The sequence below is a fragment of the Cydia amplana genome, chromosome 12, assembly GCF_948474715.1.
Source record: "Cydia amplana chromosome 12, ilCydAmpl1.1, whole genome shotgun sequence".
In the NCBI taxonomy this organism is placed as follows: domain Eukaryota; kingdom Metazoa; phylum Arthropoda; class Insecta; order Lepidoptera; family Tortricidae; genus Cydia; species Cydia amplana.
The window spans coordinates 10,162,985-10,183,889 of NC_086080.1; the positions used below are offsets into that span (position 1 = coordinate 10,162,985).

The window sequence follows — 20,905 nt, forward strand, 5'->3', positions numbered from 1 at the left end:
GTCCATTATCAACACAACTAGCCAATTATGATGAAAATGAATAATTTTACAATACTCCATGGACATGGACTTTAAAAGGTTAATCGTCATCCCTTTTATTGTACTTTAATATCATTTTTATGTCCAAAAAGAGAACAATTTGTTTTTAGCCACTTCTATTGGAGCTTGCGTGTGTTATAACTCTTGTGACACAGCAAAATGTTTTTATCAATTCAAGTGCATTAGCAAATTGCTAAATATAAATAGTGGTTGCTTCAACCGTACGGAAGGCGGATTATTCGGTAATCTCACCGGGCGATGTCTCGACACGCGCCGCCCCGGCCACATTAAAGCCACATTAGCTTCTCTATTACACATTGCCACCAGGCTACCATGTTCTTTTGAACCGATTTTGTAGAGTAACTTGAAAATATTGAGAGGACTCAGGAATAACATTGCTTTTTAATGTTACCGCCCAGGTACTTCCCGATCTTCATACTGTCTACCTCTATTAATATCTTATATTCTCATACATACGGATATAGTATAGAGTGGAATTTCTCATACACTATGAGGTACCTATATGTACATTATGTTCCATAATTAAAACATAATATTTATTGTCGGGTTTATCGCAATATTATTTTGTTACCTACTTTTATTTTCGGCGTTTCGATCGAATCCGCCGCCGCCGCCGACGACGCCGGATTACAATCGTCATGATCGCGAATAACAGATGTCCCAGCAAAATGTCAAAACAGAGATTTGTCACTTTGTGTAACTTCCCGACGAAAAGTCTAGTATGATGTTGGGGGTAGACATCACAAATTCAAGCCATCCACCACAAATTAATTATTTTCAATAGATGCATAGAATGTAAAAAATCATGATTAAGAATTATATTTGAATCTGGGTATCATGTTTACTTAACATCAACAATTCAACACCCATGTACCTACTTATATGTTTACAATTAATCATAGACTACATATCTATTCAGACTTTGCATTAGTCCGAATCTAATTTTAAATTCGCAAACCCTCTTTATATGCGTCAGACTAAAACAGATTTAGAGCACACTTGACGGGCATCAGCGTTACATCCTCGGCACAAAGCTATGAAAGCGGCTTAGCCCAGAGAAAGGGGATTACGCCATAATCTGGAGTCTTATTGTAATTGCTTAGCAAGTATTGAAAAGTCAGACACACAGGTTAACCAGAATTACTGCGTTCTCCGTTCACGTAGGTCTGTTACGGAATTGAAGTTTACATTTACACTGGTACGTTGGACGGTGTGACTAGTTTCCGCTCGGTAAGCATTAAGAATATGGGACCTGGAACGGAGCGGTTGACATACGCCCAGGGCGGACTGCCATATCAATTTGAAACAGCGTAAGCGCGTTAGAGTTTCAGCCGCTCATGTGTCCTTATTGATTAGCACAGGAGACTGGCGAGCGGGTTTGCTCTCGGTAAATACGGTTGCACTGTGCGTATTAAACCAGCCGGCATTGGATACTGAAATGAGACCGCAACACTGCTTAGTAGGGAGTATCGTTCACGCCTGGCCACTTATTCGACATTGATTAAGCATTCGCCATTGATACGTACAGCTAATTGAGAGACGTTAGGTAGGTATTAAGGTGATATTTACCCACTAAGAACTTGACTATGATATGTAATTTGTAAGAGCGGTTTCGCACTACGTTCGATCCGAATCCGATCCGAATCCGGAAAGAAATCAGACGGATCTAGTGCGTAAATTACCATAGAAATAGTTCTACGGCTACTTCGGACCATATTGTCACGGATTCGGATTGGACGTAGTGCGAAACCGCTCTAAGGGATATTCCCTGGAAATAGCCATATTGCCATCGAGTTATAATTTTTTTATTAAGAAAACATCACATTTGCCTTCGTGTAATTTCAAGTCAACTAAGTACTTATTTGCACTCGTGGATTGATCGCTACGACTATTTAAAAAATTTAAATCAATACTCCACAAAAGCCGATATATTGACTTATTGAAAAGGCTTTATTATGCCAATAGCTGTCACAGCGTTACAAACCTAAGCTCCTTTATAAAATCCAGGGTACGGAACATTTTCATAATTCTTTTTTCTCTTAAATGCTCGGAAAGAGATTAACATACCTTATGACATGTTTAAGCTGGGCCGCTCTCGATTCTGAAAAGGAAAGAAATTAATTTATTAGTTATAGAAATACGTATAAATAAATATTGATAAGTACTCGTAATAAAAGCCGTTGTAAAAGTTTAATAATGTTCGGCATAATAAAACGAAAACTTAGTTATTTGTGAATGATAATGACGTCAAGAGTCCCCGCGGACGGAAAACCTATTTGAGTACAATACAATGTCAATAAAAAGCAAATAAAAATAACGAGGCAATGATGACAAAGTGTTAAAGTCAAATAAATTTAGTGCGTAGATGGCCGTGCCTGTGGCGTGGCCCTATTTAAGCAACAATATTGAGAACCATTTAATGCTTAACTTGACGCCGGTAACAAATACAACAAGTGAGTAAAATATATTCAAGTAAAAAAGTATATATTTGGAAACAGCCTTATATAAATATTTTGTTCTGTTTAATCGCTTCAGTATTTATTGACACTGCATTTAACGGTTTGGAAATACATAGTCGGAATTATATTTAATCATTTTACTATCCTTTGCTAATATTTAATAATAAAAAGAAAAACTATTTGACCAAATATAATGTGCACAGATCTCGAACGAATGTATGGCGAATCGAGGCTAATTTGCATTTCGTCAAATCTCAATCTACTTTTGGTCTAGTTAAGACTAGGTCGGTTTTTTCTTTCAAAGGTCAGTATGACTGTGTGAAATATGGTAAATTGACAAATAAAAAACGAATAAAACCTTTAATTAAGTAAATCTAACGGACATCGCACATCCCTATGAGTCAGCGTCACAGCGCTTGACCAACGTCGGTCAGCCAATTGTTCGATAAGCAAGCGCCCACATGCGGGATTATTGACTGACAATAAATGCCACATAATTCATAATAAACAAACACCTCTAAGCGACAAGTCAATTCAAGCGGTCGAACCTAAATCCAAAATGTCATATCCTAATATAACAGCAATATGCTAGAATGACCACTGGTCATAACTCGTTGCATTAAGGTTCACGAATACATTAACCGTGTTAAATTGTAGTAACCTCATACTTACATACTGCTTTTTGACTAGCAAGACAGTCCAGCGAACGACCGATCAATAAATACCTGCTAAAGCTTGAATGTGTGTTTAATAGATGACATTGATTGGACGCCGGTAAGACGTTGTGAAATGTTTTTGATGTTACATAGCTGATGGCACTTGGTTTATTGGCGACGGGGGGGTTAAAGGGCTGAGGGCCCGACGCCTCAGGCTATGGACCTAGAATAACAGTTTACTGTTTGTCCTCAAATGGACTGAATACCAGCTAAGTACAACTGTAATTGTAGTCAATTTGGTTTTGTTTATATAAAATATAGAATATTGTTTTTAACTTTTTCAGTACGCATAATACTTTTTAAGTATTTTTCCAAATAACTTCAACTACTACTAGTGAAATAACATTTTTGTCATTATTTAGCAAAATTAACCACAGCACATTGTAATGTTATTTTTAATTAAGTTTCTTATGGTGGTTAGTATTTTGTCGACACTGTGTGATACAGGAAAACTGGGTTAAAATAATATTTTACTCTAAATATACAAAAAAACCTTACAGTTTTGTTTATTTTTATCGGTAGCATGCAATTGATTGAAACCGAGCACGATGAATTTATAACAATATCCGCAACCCAACTGAATAGAGTTGCACCGGTGTTATTGCAACTTCAATAAATTTGTTTTACACTTTTGCAATTTCAAGTTTCTCTTAAGGATTCATTCCTATGCAAACGGGAATGTAAAACTTAATTCACCTTGTTTATAAATAAGTCTTCAATCACTGCGGAATACCTGATTTGTATCGGATGTTTCATTATTCATCCGTTCCCTGCCTCTCAGACGATAGTCCATTAGCATTTTAAATTACGTAATGAATTTACTAGACGACGGGTCGAAACAACTATAAATTGAAAAACACGAATCTAATTGCTCACAAACATACGATGTAGATTTATTGACACGATTTGCCTATCAGGCCCGCGTTTGGCTAACTGTTTTGCAAAGTTTCACTTTGTATAGATATATATTTCATTATGAAATGAAATAACTTTGCATGTTGTAAGCAATCAAAAAATTTTTTTTTGCTTAATACTGAAATTATCTAAGGACATCTTTAAGAGTAATACCCTCTTGTTAGTTACGAAAAGTTGTCTTTTAAAAGTATATCTATCGACTAATAAAGTAATAATAAGCTACCCTTACTAAACTCGCGAGAGTTTTTCTCATACGTAAAGTGTAGGAAAATTCTATTAATTCAGTCTCTCACTGGTATAATTAATTTATATTTTAAAGTCTAATTCATTTGCTGCACTGGTGCACCCGTGACGCAGAAAACACATTTTGTGTTTAGTTTTAATAATTTAGTCAGGACCAAGAGTTCCAAGCATAAAATGAAGCAACAGTAAGTTGTTTATAATGTTAATTGTACAAGTACATACATGTCTGTTACGTATTATGAGGAGGTACGTTTGTATAAGTAATTATAAATGTTTAGAAACGTATAAAATGGCAAAATTAAAGTTATGTTAGATATATTATATTCATTGCAAGATAGATCAGACCACAAAGAATAAATTCATTAAACATAAACTTACCTACAAATGAAAAATTAGATGATAATGATCAACAAACCGCCGTTGGTTAGCTTAGCGCTAATCTGTGGCAAAATGGCCGTCACCTGACCGACGGCATTATAATTACGGTGAAACCAGATAAAGCCTTTTTAATTTGGTCGGGCGTGCTAGGTAAGTCTTTTAAATTTGGAACGCGCCCACGCTCGCGCGAGACGGTAATCGCTCATTTAGATTACGATTATGTGGACGAATATGCATGGAGGCCTTTATCGCTCCATTGATTTTTAAATAGGATTAACCGACGAGAGAAGCTAACGTTGACCCGTTAGAAACGTGTGTTGACTGAATTTTAGATTCGTTGCGCAACGTGTTTTTCAGAACATTTTCCAATTGGGTTAACATTGTTAACAATAATTTATGGGTCTGGCTGGAACTGAGAAGACAGTTGGGCAGAGTTTCTCAACGGCGATTTGGCAATTATCGATTGATTGGAACAGCTGATAGAAAGTACTCAAAGTTAAAGGGTCACTTTAGTATTACTTAAAAAAACTAATTGATACCTCTATTCGTATAATAAATATTGATTCCTTGTTGACCTGAAATTATGACTTTTTTTAGTAGCTTTGCTAATCATTTAACGTTTTATAGGCCTATTTACCAAAAGTAACTTTTGACATTTTAATGATCGCTCAACGTTACTTACTTACGATAACGGAGAGCTTATTAAATAACTGTATGTCGTAAGTTCATTTCAGAGGATTGAATATAATTGTTCATCGTCATTTATCTTAACAGGGCGACGTCAGAAGCAGGCCCGAGGACAAAGGGCGTACATGTGAGAGCTCGAGGGCCTAACAATAGACCCGAAGGCCTTACAAAAAGACTTCTAAAATTTCACCGAGTTTCATAGAGAGAGGGGTAATGATTCGGCTCCATTACCATGAACGAATGGCTTAATTACCATTGAAATGTTGCCTTTGCCCTAGTACAGTCGACGTTATCATAATTTCATTTGGTATTAAAATACGTAACTGAGAGCGCTCTAGCTCCAAAAATAAAAACATTGATTTATATTTTATTTAGTTTCCACGTTTTTTTACACATTAGACTAAAAGCTTATTCGCGTATAAGAATGAATTTCAAAATCCGTTTATCCGCACTTAGCTTTTTATAAAAATTCAATACTTCGGTAGTACCTAATATTCAAAATTACATTTATCGTTCTACACACATATCACTACATAGTATAAAACAAAGTCGCTTCCCGCAGTCTGTATGTCTGTATGTATGCTTAGATCTTTAAAACTACGCAACGTATTTTGATTGGGCTTTTTTTAATAGATAGAGTGATTCAAGAGGAAGGTTTATGTATAATTTGTTAACCCGTGCGAAGCCGGGGCGGGTCGCTAGTTATTCTAATAAACCGGAACATAGATAAGAATAATGCGAGTGCACAAAAGCTCTAACAACTAATTTCCCCATAATCCCGATGGCGGAACCCAAACTTCTCCGGCACGTAAGTGTTTAGCCTTCTCGACTTTATTCGAGGAAATAATTGAAATAAAGTAGGTGGCGTTACGGCCGCGTGTCACGCAGCGCTGATGTATTGCACTGGGCTTCAAATAATTGTGTCAGTGGAGCCCTAGCACACGATTGTCGACTACCGTTAAGACAAAATTTAACGTCTCCCTGCTTTGATCTTTATGCTGGTTTGAACTTGAAGGCAAAGAAAGTCATTGGTAGAGAGCCGATTTGAAGTAGCGATCTCAATATTAATATGGATATGACTGGTATTTTTCTACACACATTTATTTATCATCATCATAATTTTTGCCCAATATTTACAAAAGCTTTCAAAAAGGTTTTTACTTTTTTGTTCCGATAAGTTACATTATTTTTGTGTGTAGAAAAAATAATAAATTATACCATTCATATCCATATTCATATTGAGATAGCTACTTCAAATCCGCTCTCTAGTCATTGGATTGCCAAAAAGCAAACGCTTGTTACATTAAATATTCCGGTATTTGCCCATTTGAGGGTATAGATAATACCCATTTAAGAAAATAAATTGGCCAGATACAGGAAAATCCTACTATTATCTATTTAGTTGTGATCGATTTCTTACAGTATGTAAAGAGTATTAGGAAAACCAATGATAAGTTTAGTAGCGTATTTCTGCCGTATGATTAGATTTATTTACAAGCCAGCTTATTACACACTTGGTTTACGTCCATCAATTTTAATTCTTCATGCCAGGTAATAAAAAGTCCCATTCAATTTCGGTGTGTTCTTACATCAACTTTTTTATATAAAACGAAACATAAAAGCTACTTTAATCTCAGCATATTGCGTGACGAGAAAGTAAATGTCACCCGCTTTATTTCAATTATTCTGGTTCTAAATCTGAAATTGTATACATTGTGAAGGGTTAAAGTAATTTGCAGCTGGTAAATATTTAAGAAAATCGTCAATCAGAGCAATTGTTCTGTCGTATTCGTTTGAACTTTTTTCTCAAAATGAAATGTAGGTATAATAATTCAATTATAAATTCAACCTTGTAGATAAAGTAAACCATTCTGGCACTTGATCGGATAATTGAAGTAAAATAACGTTAGTCATTATTCCACGCAACGTTTAAAGTAACGCGCAGAAAACTTCATAATTGCGTCTAAAAGAAATAACGCAGGCAGGTTCCCAAATTAATAAGGCCGCTGGGTTGGCAAGTACAGCCAATGTACATATTGTACATAATACAGTGACCTCATTTTGTGCTCCCCTCCGAGTACGGATTCAGAGCCAATAATAAAGTCTGAGCCACTCCACCATCGATGGCTCTTCAACCTTTGAGCTGCTTCTCCAACGAAGACAGAATGAAAAGCGAATTACTCTTATTTCTCACTACAATAACCTCGAATTGAAGGACATTAAAAAACCACCCCACCGACCTTTGTTGCATGAAAAAAAAAAACAGGGTTTTTCTGAAATCACCTTTGTTCATTTAGCCTTTGAAGTAGGAATCAGATACGCCCGCAATTTGTAAGACTTGGGCAGCGCTCATGATAAGCCCATTCACTTAAGTATAGGATTCTCACAATGCCTAATTTAAATCAGCGGTTCTTACTTATTGATTATACGTATTACTTGCTAATTGCTTGTTTACTCAAGCGGTTCTTAGATTTCAGCTCATGCTCTGTGATAATTTTCATGTTATACATAACACAGTCACATTTAAGCTTCCGTAGTTCCAGTTATAAAAATTATGCACTACATAATAATAGCACAGCATTATGACACATTAAACATTTATGTGTATAATAGGTATAAAGATCTTATGCAAAAATAATGACTGCAATTGAAATGTTCTGTACGATGACTGCGAGCGTATTATGATGTTGAAATGTGATTAATTAAGGTATATATTCACACCGTTTTACTCGTACCGTGTAATATTTATGAATATCTTATAGGTATTCCCTAGGAAATCGGTTTCGGAAAAATGTTTATTCAATTTCTCTCAGTCTTCACGCAATTTTTTAAAAAGTTTAATGAATCTAAGGCCACAAGCATAATTTTTCTTAGTGTACTTATATAAGCGATTACTTTCTAAACTTTGGTTTTGAATTATGCTTACTGAGTTACTACGTTTTAAAATGTGAAATACTTTTGAATATAGCTACAATTAACCTTTAACTCACGAGTACGTCGAGTAAATAGGTAAGCAATGGCTTTTATTTTGGTTTATTTCATATTTGTTCATAAAATATGTTTGTAATTGAATACTAATTGAATTCAAAAGTATTCTACTTTCATATTTAATTAATTAAGTAAGAAAATTATATTTCAAACGAATTTGCATTGCTTCCTTTTGAAATTTCTATTATAATTTCTTGTTGCGTGAAAAGCAAAACCCATTTATCTTATTAGGAAGTTTTTTCACTTTTTCTTTGCCGTGCCTAAAACAAAATTATGATTTGTTTCCCCAGGAGTCAAGAAGGGTTGCTGGGACTTATCTAAATCAGATGAGATGGGTCAACTGAGCACTTCGCTAAAAGCAGAAATAACATAGAAGTAATATTTCAATATTATTTATAATCCCAAAATGTCATGAAACGTGGTACTTAACAAGCGCAAGGAAACTTAAAACGAGATTAGTGTGACGGAGACGGCAAGGAGTATATCATTTTAGACGGAGGGAGATAGACTTACAAACATGATGAAAGCTCGGTTACAGTGGCGCCCACTAATATGCAAATTTGTTAGGTACTTGATCAAAGACGACGTCTGAATGAGCCTTGGGGCTGACTTGTATTCCGTGGAGAACGCAAAACGGGAAGCTTTGGGGTCTAAATATGATGCGATCAGCATTTATGAAAGATGTTTAACAAGTACTAGTATTGAATTGAGTACATGTTCAGTGCTTAGTGGAGCTTAGTCAAATGCAATGGAAAATGTAAATACAAATTGATCCGAGATTTCGTAGTTTGGAATATCAATGGATATCATCCGTTAATAAATGGTTCTCAAAAAGTACAAGGTTGTGCCAGTGCCTTGTTGACAGGTAGAGTGTATGCGGAAAGAGAAGAGTCGTGGAATATAAGGTAAACAATACATTCTATGATGATGAGTTATGATGACTGATTAATCATTAGGTATAGGTAGATAGTTACTTAAAGTCTATTAGAGTCTGTGCGGAAAGAGAATAGTCTTTCCGCACAGACTCTAATAGACTTTAAGTAACTATCTACCTATACCTAATCATTAATCAGTCATCATAACTCATATCATAATATGAAATTTAAATTGAAACGAACTAATTCAATAACCAATTAACTTTTCAGATAGTCTGATTGTCTGTATCCAATTGCCGTAGCACACAGTAGCATTTAAATATTTAAACAACCGTAATTACCAATTTTGGGTGCAACTAGTGCAATAATCTATTAGAGTGCATTTGAAAGTCCTTATTGCTAGTAACATGTTGTCCTCTTTACTCTTTGAATTATTAATATGTATATGACGAGAAGGGAGAAGAGCTGTGAAATTTGTTGTCGAGTAGTTATAATCTAAATAGGGTCGAGTTACATGCGATGGCTGTGATATGAACAAGCTTCCTGGAGATGTGTTACTATTGTTTACCAAGAGGAAACGAGTCCAAATATGTAGGATGCCCAGTATAACTGTGAACTCGATTTAAGTTACAACTACGTTCAATGGGAGAGCCACCAGTTCACTTTTGGAACACCCCTGGCCACAACTCGGTGCACAACATAATTATGATCTACACTACGTGAAGTTAGATTGAAAGCAGATTAGGTTTGATTAACTACCGCTCTTGGTTTTGGTGATACCGAATCGTGGTTCGTTCTTATGTTAATGTCCGTGTAACAGAACTACGGTAATGAAGTGTGAATCAAGCAAAAACAGACGTTCTGTTAACGGCGCAAGGTTTTTACTGGTTTGGTTTTTCGAGAGTTTTACCTATACCTACATATATAGTACAGGTACAATTTACAAATCGGTTTTAATACTATTTTCGAGAGTCATCGCGGAGCCGTGACCTTACGAGGTTAAATTAACTAAGTACATAATATCTGTTTAAACGTATGTAAGTACAATTAAATAATGACCAAGTGTGTGTTGGATCATGTACAAGTAAATTGGAGGGTTCGTACTTTTATACAATATGAAGAAAGACGCTTCTAAACTAGCGTTCCTTGTGTATTGTCACCTATTTCTATATAAATTGTGATTTTACGGTTTATTTGTCGTTATATCCGCAAACAAAAGTCACACTCTAATATGAACATTTCTACTGTATAAGCATTACGGTTGGCGATAGACGGACTGACAGTGGAATTTTAGTAACAGGGTTTGTGTTACTCGGGTGAAGTGCCTAGAATTTTGTATTACGCATTTATCATTGTTATGTGTTTAAGTAGACATTACAAAATGCAATCGCTTTGTTACATGGTATGATATAAAATGTCATTTTTTTAATTAGTTTCACAGAAGATCCAAAAACGGGACTATAAAAAAGAAAAGTTACATCTGAAAACACTAAATGAATCATGTCCAAAATTACCAAACAAATATAAAACAATATAGGTATCTCTTTAATGTAATTCAATTGTGTATATAAAATAATAAACTAAGTAATTTACCTCCTCACTGTCGTTTAGTAATTCAATTCATCAATACGAGTATTTTACCTAATCCAAAAATGTATCAACAATTTAACTAATTCGCTCTATGCTCGTCTGTCCGTGTCTCGGCCTCTGAGCTTTCAATGTGGAAATATTCTCATTGTCTTCCTCCGTAAATCCTCTGTAAACGGCACTCAGACATTAAATCAGTTTTACGTGAAGATTCTAAGGGACGGGGTATCAACAACAAGTCGTTACCTTCTTAGCTGTATTTTGCTTAAACATATTCGTTTAGCCCCTGGCGTTAGGGGCAATGATTAATGAACCACCCTGTATCTTGGGTACTAGCAACGTCTGCCCCTTTTTCGTGCATAAATAAGACTTAAGAGGGTTTTGTAAAACTATTTTTAAGCTAAGGGATTCACGGACTTCGTGTTTAGTATATAAATAAGTACACATTTTCTCAAACATTTAGCTTTAAAACTTGAAAACAAAATAGTTCAAACAAATTGGCGTAATTAGGAAACTTGGCTCTAAATTTCATTTAATGTATCATTCTTTACCTATCCTCCTAAGACCCAGAGCAATATATTGTGCTTATTTTTATTTAATCGTATGGCATATTGTCAGTCGTTTATAGGCTTATGGTTAAACCCTGCATCCATTGGATAACGTCGCCGTCAAGGGTGAACAAGTCTGCTGGATCTCCGTCGTATTTACGTAGCGCGCAGTCTCGAATGATATGCGCGACATCCTGCTCCGCAGCACCGCACTCACACCTCGGAGACTCCACCCAGCCGCATTTGTGCAGGAACGCTCGTGAGCGTCCACAACCGGTTCTTAGTCTATTCAGCTGACACCATTCTTTTCTGGGCATTAAAAAGCCAGGTGGTTTCACTGTAGGGTTGATAATAGCGCCCAGGCTTTCGGGAGGCTTGTCTCTCCACTCCTTTTCCCACATTGTAGATGTGTTGAACTGACAGTTGATCAGAGTTCGTGCAGTATCGTATGAAGGGTGCCGAGATTTTAAACGGTTTGGGGGAGGGTTTTGGAAATCAGCGTGCGCAGGCAAGTCTGGGCAGGCCAGGATCTTCCTCGCTTCACGGATAAGCGCTTGTTTCCTTCTTAGATGAGGAGGAGCAATATGACTGAGCATCGGGAGCCATTGTACGGGGGTGCTCTTGATAGTTCCAGAAATACACCTCATGGTTTGATTCAGCTGGACATCAACTCGCTTCACGTGCGCACTATTTAACCAGACCGGTGCGCAGTATTCAGCCGTCGAATATACCAAGCTCAGAGCACTGGTGCGAAGCACATCAGCTCTTGCCCCCCATGTGGTGCCGGCCAGTTTATGCATGATGTTATTCCGGGTTTGAAGCTTTTTCCCTAATTTGCTCATGTGTGGCGCGTAGGTAAGACTGCGGTCAAGTGTCACTCCTAGGTACCTTGGCGTTGGGTTGTAGGTTAGAATTTTCCCTCCAAAAGATATCTTCGGCTCGTAATTAGCCTCTTTGTTGTGAAGGTGGAAGGTTGTTACCTCGGTTTTAGTAGCATTGGGTACCAGGCGCCATTTTTTGAAGTACTCCTCCAAGCTTACCAGGTCTTTGTTTAGCATCTCTTCGGAGGGTTTGAAGCTCTTGTGTTGGGATGTTATAGCGATGTCATCGGCGTACATAAACTTCTGACTTTGTGTAACCGGCATATCGTGTGTATATAAATTGAATAGGAGAGGAGCCAATACTGATCCCTGAGGCAGACCATTATTTAATTTCCTGATCGTACTTTGGTGTTCGCCGAGATGTACGATAAACTCACGGTTGCTCAGCATGGTGTTAATTAGTGCCACTATTTTTCTCGATGGTAATGCAATCATGAGCTTATATATCAGCCCCTGCTTCCACACCGTATCGTACGCCGAAGACAGATCTATAAGGACGGCAACTGTCTTCATATTTCTTTGGAACCCTGCTTCGACGTGAGTTGTAAGAGAAAGGACTTGATCCGTGCAGTTGCGGCCGCTGCGGAACCCAGCTTGCTCAACCGGTAGAACTTTATCCACGTGTTTGTTAATTCGGTTGTAAATCAGCCTCTCCTCATATATTGTGCTTAACATTTGGAACTTTATTTTATTTATTAAATAGTTCAAAAGTCGAATTTAAAACGTTTGTGTAAAAGTATGCTTACGTAGCTTAGCTATATCTACTTATCTAGTAAATAAAACCTAACAGGTATGTTCAAGTTTTTTAAGCAAGTAATTTATCTTTGTAATTGAAATAGTAATGTGAAACAAATTCATAAAATTACAACTACCTTCCTCCTCATATATCGTCACGTTATGCACAAACAATAAAGTTATTACACACATACATACAAAATCGCAAGCGGCAAGTTATTCCGCTAGTCCCGGAATCCGGCCGCGCCGTATCCATACATTTATATCGCGTGTATTCAAAGCATAAGCATTTGTTACCCAAATGCTTTCCTCGGTGGCTGTCACCCGGCAAATTGAATACAATTTGTCATGCTTACTATTTACGTACGTCTAGGTACGATTAAATATAACTAAGTGAGTATCGACACTGGTATTTACTGGGGTTTCGTGACAATGAAATATCGGATTATCGGTTGTGCTTTTGTAAGCAGTTTCGGCTGATTATTTATTAAAAGTTTCTAGCCTTACTTTAGCTGGGATGCCCTAGCCAGACATACCTAATTAAAAGTCATGATATCGGTAGGTAGTTAGATTAGTTAGAGTAAGACCAAAGAAAGTCTGCAGCGCTAGATTAAAAGTAGTTTTTAAAAATCAGTATGCGACAACACCACAGAAAATGGATTAAATAGTCTTGATACTTGTGAAATTTCTACCATATTTACCGTCTATGAAAAAATTAAGCTGTATGCACAGCTTAATTTTTATGGTAAAATAAATCTCATTCCAACAATAGATGTCACTATTAATATGTACCTAGACATATACTAATATTGATAAATAATATTGGGAGAATGTGACATTTGGCTTCATCAAAATTAATAAGCTTTTGTAATATCCGCGACGGCGGTAAATAGGTACAGAGGGCCTACCGCGAACACCGAAGTTCTCAATATGCGGGCATCTTTCTCTTTTTACTCCTATTAAGGCGTAATTAGATTGACAGAGAAATTGCCCGCAATTTGCGAACTAAAGTTTTCGGAAAAACTAAATAAACCATTAAAACAATAAACATATTATTAAAAATAAATTGTAGCTTTAACTAGTAGGTACCCATGCCGTGAGCATAAGCATGGAGGTTGTGGGTTCGAGCTCAAAACCAGGCTAGTACCAATGAGTTTCACGAAATGTTAGAGGAACTTCATAAGTATGCCTATACCTATTAGGTGTGTTCAATTTGCTGTGAAACCTTAGTCTAAACCAATATTATATTATCTAAGTAGGTACATATGGTGAAGTATTAAGATGTTTCATTCCACTTACCCGTCATCAACTCCAAATTTTGTAAACATTGTCGTTTTTCAGCTTGAATCGCCTCGTGCTGACTTTTTACAAGTGTAAAATTATTCGTCATGCGGAAAAGTAACTCCCGCACGCCGGTTTTGTAAGGTTTCACCATGTTTATTCCGTTCATCACAAAACACAACGAATATTTAAACGATTTTGACAAACACATACCATAGTGCATGACGTTTACTGACTGCTAAAAAACATTGCCATATGTAGTTTTTTAATTCGCTGTCAAATTATTGCGCTGCAGACTTTCTTTGGTTTGACTCTAGCAAAGCATGCTAATAAAACAGACAAATACATTTCGAAAGCTTTCGTCATTTGTATACAAAATATTTGAAATAATTTTGATTCAAATGCAACCTTTTTTCAGAATAAAACATGTCCGGAGCACAAAGTGAAGGCCTGATTCGAGCTTTAAGATACATACATTTTTGACGTACCTATCTAAAATTCGAATGAGGGTAACATTCCATTTCTGACCGCAGCTGCACTACTGGTACTGAACGCGTCGCTGTTACTGTCAATTTCCATAGTAAAATGAACAGTAGTGCAGCTGCGGTTAGAAATGGACTGTTACCTTAAGGCCGCAAGTGTGTTAAAATGTGCAATATTTCAAAGGGAAAATTGTAATTTACGGTGTCGCCTGCAAATTTATTCTTCGATGAATTGGTGCCAGCTCAAACCCTCTGCTCGTGTTGAAAATACGAATACAACGACGATTTGTTACAACGTCTGTTGTTGTTATCCGTAGTATCAGATTATTTTCACATATTTGTTACTAGTTGTGCCCGCGGCTTCACCAGTCGCCAAAATGTATCCTATTTCCACCTCCAGGGCTCGAGCTTCCTACATACCAAATTTCATTGAAATCGATTTCGTAAATATTTGAAGCCGTGAAATGGTAACAGAAGAACAAAAGAAATAGAAAGCACGGAATTATTATCTAATAATACCGACCCTATATTGTAATTCTGTCTGTGACTTGTCCTCTCTCGGGACTCCATCTATCTCTAGTTTAGCTGTGAAGAAGGTTACAGAGACACATACGATTAAAGAGTCATTTTCGCATTTATAATATTAGTAGGGACAAACCCCTCGTTAACCCACGAGTGAAAGTACTTAACATAATTTTACTATCACCTTGTGGTACATTTTAGTTGCACATACATTAGACTGATTTTTCCTTACTCTCTTTTTTAGGGTTCCGTACCCAAAGGGTAAAAACGGGACCCTATTACTAAGACTCCGCTGTCCGTCCGTCCGTCCGTCCGTCCGTCTGTCACCAGGCTGTATCTCACGAACCGTGATAGCTAGACAGTTGAAATTTTCACAGATGATGTATTTCTGTTGCCGCTATAACAACAAATACTAAAAACAGAATAAAATAAAGATTTAAGTGGGGCTCCCATACAACAAACGTGATTTTTGACCGAAGTTAAGCAACGTCGGGCGGGGTCAGTACTTGGATGGGTGACCGTTTTTTTGCTTGTTTTTTTGCTTGTTTTGCTCTATTTTTTGTTGATGGTGCGGAACCCTCCGTGCGCGAGTCCGACTCGCACTTGGCCGGTTTCTTCATAAAACAACTCTTCTACCGTAAAATTTTTGAAAGCGTCCGAGGCTCGGATCGAATAACATTGATGTCGTCTATCACTCTTGATTTAAGAATTAAGTCTGTGCCAAGCGGGTCAGAAAATATTGTTTAAGAAGAACTTTTGCCATAGTTAGGTAAGAATTTATTGTTACTTGAGGGCAGTACCTACATAAATTAATTACAATATAGTACCGGTATCCCGAAGTTGTTATTTACTCGTTGTCATAACTTGAAAATATAATTTTTAAAAAGAAATTTTCTAGGAGCTATTATCAATAGGCACTGGCTACATTTTCGAAGTTTTAATGAACGGTGATAATAATGTCTTGGATACTATAAGAATTATCTCTTAAATTGGAAACTTAAAGTGATTGTACTTCAATATATATTCCCGAATAAATTATTGGTGAACATTTAGTTTAATTGGGCGAAAGTGTTTTATGTAACTCGAGCGTTTCACAATAAGAAGTCGTTAGACACCAGGGAGCTGGTTAATGGACCATTAAACGAACCTATAAATTACACTTAATCATGACTAATTGAAGTGACATATAGGGAAGCACACACATCGATTGGATAGACTAGTGACAGCGCCCGGGTGGTCTCTTGAACTGCCACTTGGGCTTTTACATTGTCAGATAATAAGTCTACTAAGGAAACTAAATAAAAATTAAGATAAAAATGATGGAACCAATGTGAAGTACATCGTAAAAACTCGATTTTATTGAACTTAAACATTAATGCCGTCCAATAAAACCAAAAGATAAGGACATCTCAGCCATTAAATATGGCAGTTTGTAATAGTTTAGAACGTTAAAATTTCAATAACCTCTCCGACCGCATCACTTACAGAAGCACTAGAGCAATCCGGTAGATTATACAAAAGGTACCCCATTTTAGTAAAACCCTTCATTAAACTTATCTGCGGCGGATCTAAGCCCGAATCCGTGTAACGTAATCGATGTCGAAACGAGGAGCCGCGAAGGACAAAGTGCGGTCACAAATTTACATATAAATTTGGGATTATTTTAATTTAAAACACGCATTTGGAAAGTGTATTAGCATAAATATACACGAGGACCCATTACAGCTACTTTGTGACAGTTGGTTAGTAGCCGTTCGATGAATTAATGCAACTCAAATAAACCTACCGCGTTCTTGCACCCCCGGCGCGGCAAATAAATAGTCCGGTAAGCCGATGTGACCACTCAATAAAATTAACCAATTTGTCAAGTGTGCTGCGCCCATGTTGAATCTGGGTGGAGTCGTCGTTAAGTGCACTCATTTAACCGATTTTCAATTTAGAAATGGAATTAAAACTATAAACCGCTTGATTTATTGTAGCTTATAGTGGAATGCGTTTTACATTTAGTTATAATTGAATGTCTAAATGTGGTCTCCGTATGCGTAATTAGACAAGCAATTCATATAGCCTTAGCACATCAAAGTACCCGAAGATATATTGAAGATGGGACGTTAATTATAGGCCTTGATTTCATTCCATACGGGTATTAAATCAGTCATTGCCGGGGACGCTTGATCCGGGATCGAGGGAAGAGAAATGTGCGCCGAGCACATATTTGTTCTTGTTGCACTAATAGCTCGTAAATATTTCAGCGCAAGCGTTGGACGCACATGCGCTTCAGACAAATGGTTGCTTATAAATATGTGCCCCGTCACTTTGAACATTCCCTCTCGTTACGTTTTCGAGGACTGAAATAACAATGCTAACAAAGTCGACAGTTTTAAAACGGAAACGCCCGCACATCCATCACTTTTGGCCAGTCCTGACGGAGAACTTAATGTGCTAGTTTTCAACCCTGTGTTTACTTTTTTTTTTCAGAACGAAAAGTCTAACATTACTTAGAAATACCGCAAACTTTTTGAATAAGTTAAGTAGTAGTAAGTAAAAAAGAAGTTAGTAAAAAATATAATGTTCATAGACAGAACTTTTTAAATAATTTTGTAGCTAAGCAAGTGAATGTTATGATAAAGTATGTTACTTCAGAAGTTAATATATTCCGTAATTGATTAACAACATTGTCCCTACCCACCCGCATCGTCCTTAATTTCGTCACTGTCCCTTATAATTTAACTTTTTATGCATAATTGTTAATTTGTTTTAGTAACATAATAACATAAAACCTTTTTGTCGATGAAAAACGTAGCGAAAAAAGGTACGATAGTGTGTGAATCTTTCCTAATCTTCCCTAACCAATAAAACTAGGGGTCGCCGATGTCCTCTTGTCACCAGACAGTTAAAAGGCAGTTTAAAGGAAAGAACGTCCAGAATACGGTCGGGACTTTTTATTGCGACTGAATTAGGATTCTTAGTTTATTGAGAAGGCGGCTCCCGGATTTATTGCCGTGGTTACCAATTCATAGGTTATTTACTGGAAACTATTTGGTTCTTGTGTACGAAGTACATATCGGATTCCTAATGTCTATCTCTATACATACGTAAAAACATATTAAGCAGCTATCAAATAATGCAGATGAAATAATTTATGAAGCTTTCAACCAGAGATCAGCAGAAAGAAGCATTAAGGATTTGCGAACATTTTGACTGAAATTATATGGAACTAATTAGAACCAAGTAGAATAGCAATGAACACCTATTTTTAGCATGCTAAATTTAACCCCCGATGAATTTGCCTACAAACTTTACTATAGATACCTACCTTGTACATTTTGACAGCCCATAACGCTAAGGCAAATATGTCTACACACAAGGGGGCAAGGATCAATACACTGTTCGGACTGTCAATCTTGTTTATCCCGATAATAATGCGATGCAACCCTACTGTATCTTTAACCTGCAAACCCGAAATATCGTATAATATTGCTTTAAGAGCACACTTAAGTCCGTATCGAGATGTCGTACATATAACTCATCCGTTTGCACCGCAATCGCATTGTACCTAAATGTCTCAGACGCCTGGCTTTCCTTCGGGACCGTTGAAAATTATGCTGTTATTCTGTATTCTGTAGGCATTTAATGTTGCCGACAAAATAATTTGGAGCAGCTTGCAGACACAAGTAGTCTATAATATTTACAGAAAAGGCCAAAGTAGTTTTTAAATCTAACCACCACAATGAATCCATAGAACTAATCCTGTTCTTATGATCCGGTATTACCTACACGTACCCTACGGCTCTTACATTACGTGTATTTACATTGTATTCACATGTCAACAGTCTAGCTTTCTGTTAATAGAGCAAATAAGGTCCAAGATATACATGTCGGCGGCAGATCGTAAAATCGGCCATATCGAGATATTCCTAGGCATATCATGAAACGCCGCCATTTCATGATCTGACTAAGATTAACCCAGGCGTATCACGATCTGCCTTATAAAAGAGGCGGCAGATCGGTCAGACCAATGTATTCGTTGATATTCCTAGCTTCATACCGGGCGCATCGTAAAATAATTGATGAGGTATTCCTAGGCATATCATGAAACGCCGCCATTTCATGATCTGACTAAAATTAACTCAGGCATATCACGATCTGTCTTATAAAAGATTCGGCAGATCGATGGGAGCAATGTATTCTCGAATTCCTAGTATCATTCATACCGATCGCATCGTAAAATAATTGCATTTTTTGCCACTGGTGGCGCTGCATTCTATATGGCGCTGCGTCCGAGTCCAGTGTTGCCAGATCGTACCTTTTAATATTACGTTCCTTTTGAGCCTTGAGGTTTGCTCGATATGGCTGGTGGTCGCTAGGCAGATCATGAAATGCCGGCGTTTTATGATCTGCCTAGGAATATCACCCCTTGAGGTTTGCACGATATGGCTGGTGGTCGCTAGGCAGATCATGAAATGCCGGCGTTTCATGATCTGCCTAGGAATATCACCCCTTGATGTTTGCACGATATGGCTGGTGATCGCTAGGCAGATCATGAAATGCCGGCGTTTCATGATCTGCCTAGGAATATCACCCCTTGAGGTTTGCACGATATGGCTGGTCGTCGCTAGGCAGATCATGAAATGCCGGCGTTTCATGATCTGCCTAGGAATATCACCCCTTGAGGTTTGCACGATATGGTTGGTAGTCGCTAGGCAGATCATGAAATGCCGGCGTTTCATGATCTGCCTCGGAATATCACCCCTTGATGTTTGCACGATATGGCTGGTGATCGCTAGGCAGATCATGAAATGCCGGCGTTTCATGATCTGTCTAGGAATATCACCCCTTGAGGTTTGCACGATATGGCTGGTCGTCGCTAGGCAGATCATGAAATGCCGGCGTTTCATGATCTGCCTAGGAATATCACCCCTTGAGGTTTGCACGATATGGCTGGTCGTCGCTAGGCAGATCATGAAATGCCGGCGTTTCATGATCTGCCTAGGAATATCACCCATTGAGGTTTGCACGATATGGCTGGTCGTCGCTAGGCAGATCATGAAATGCCGGCGTTTCATGATATGCCTAGGAATATCACACCCTACTTATTTGATATGCCTAAACGTCGCTAGGCAAATCGTCAAACGTTGATGTTTGAACGATATGGCTGGTAGTCGCTAGTCAGATCTTGAAATGGCGGCGTTTCATGGTATGCCTAGGAATATCTCGATATGGCCGATTTTACGATCTGCCTCCGACATACATAAGATACGATGAAATGGGCACGTCTAAGGGTTTATCCTAAAATAGGGATCTAAAACACGTTTTTCTCTAACTTAGTAATTTATTTACCCTTCTTAGGCTTAGGGGTAGGTATACCAAGGGTTCTTTTTTACTAAAATATAAGTGTGTGAGGCACGGGAAATATTCATCTAGACGGTACAAGAATTTAAGAACTTTAAAAATAATAAACCAGAGTTAAGAGCCGCCTTGTGTGCTGCAAGTAAATTATTATAAAACAATGCAATTAATTTAATTACTTACAGAGAGCGATGTATAA

General features: G+C 37.3%; 1 protein-coding gene across 4 annotated transcripts in view; it reads right to left on the reverse strand.

Annotated features, from left to right (window-relative positions):
- Positions 1–20,905, reverse strand: part of LOC134652976 (uncharacterized) — a 113,517-nt gene that overhangs the window by 42,146 nt on the left and 50,466 nt on the right. For all 4 annotated transcript variants that reach the window (XR_010097227.1, XM_063508238.1, XM_063508240.1 and 1 more), the window contains exon 2: positions 2,128–2,161. The gene's annotated coding sequence lies outside the window, so the exon portion shown is untranslated. The remainder of the gene's footprint in view (positions 1–2,127; positions 2,162–20,905) is intronic.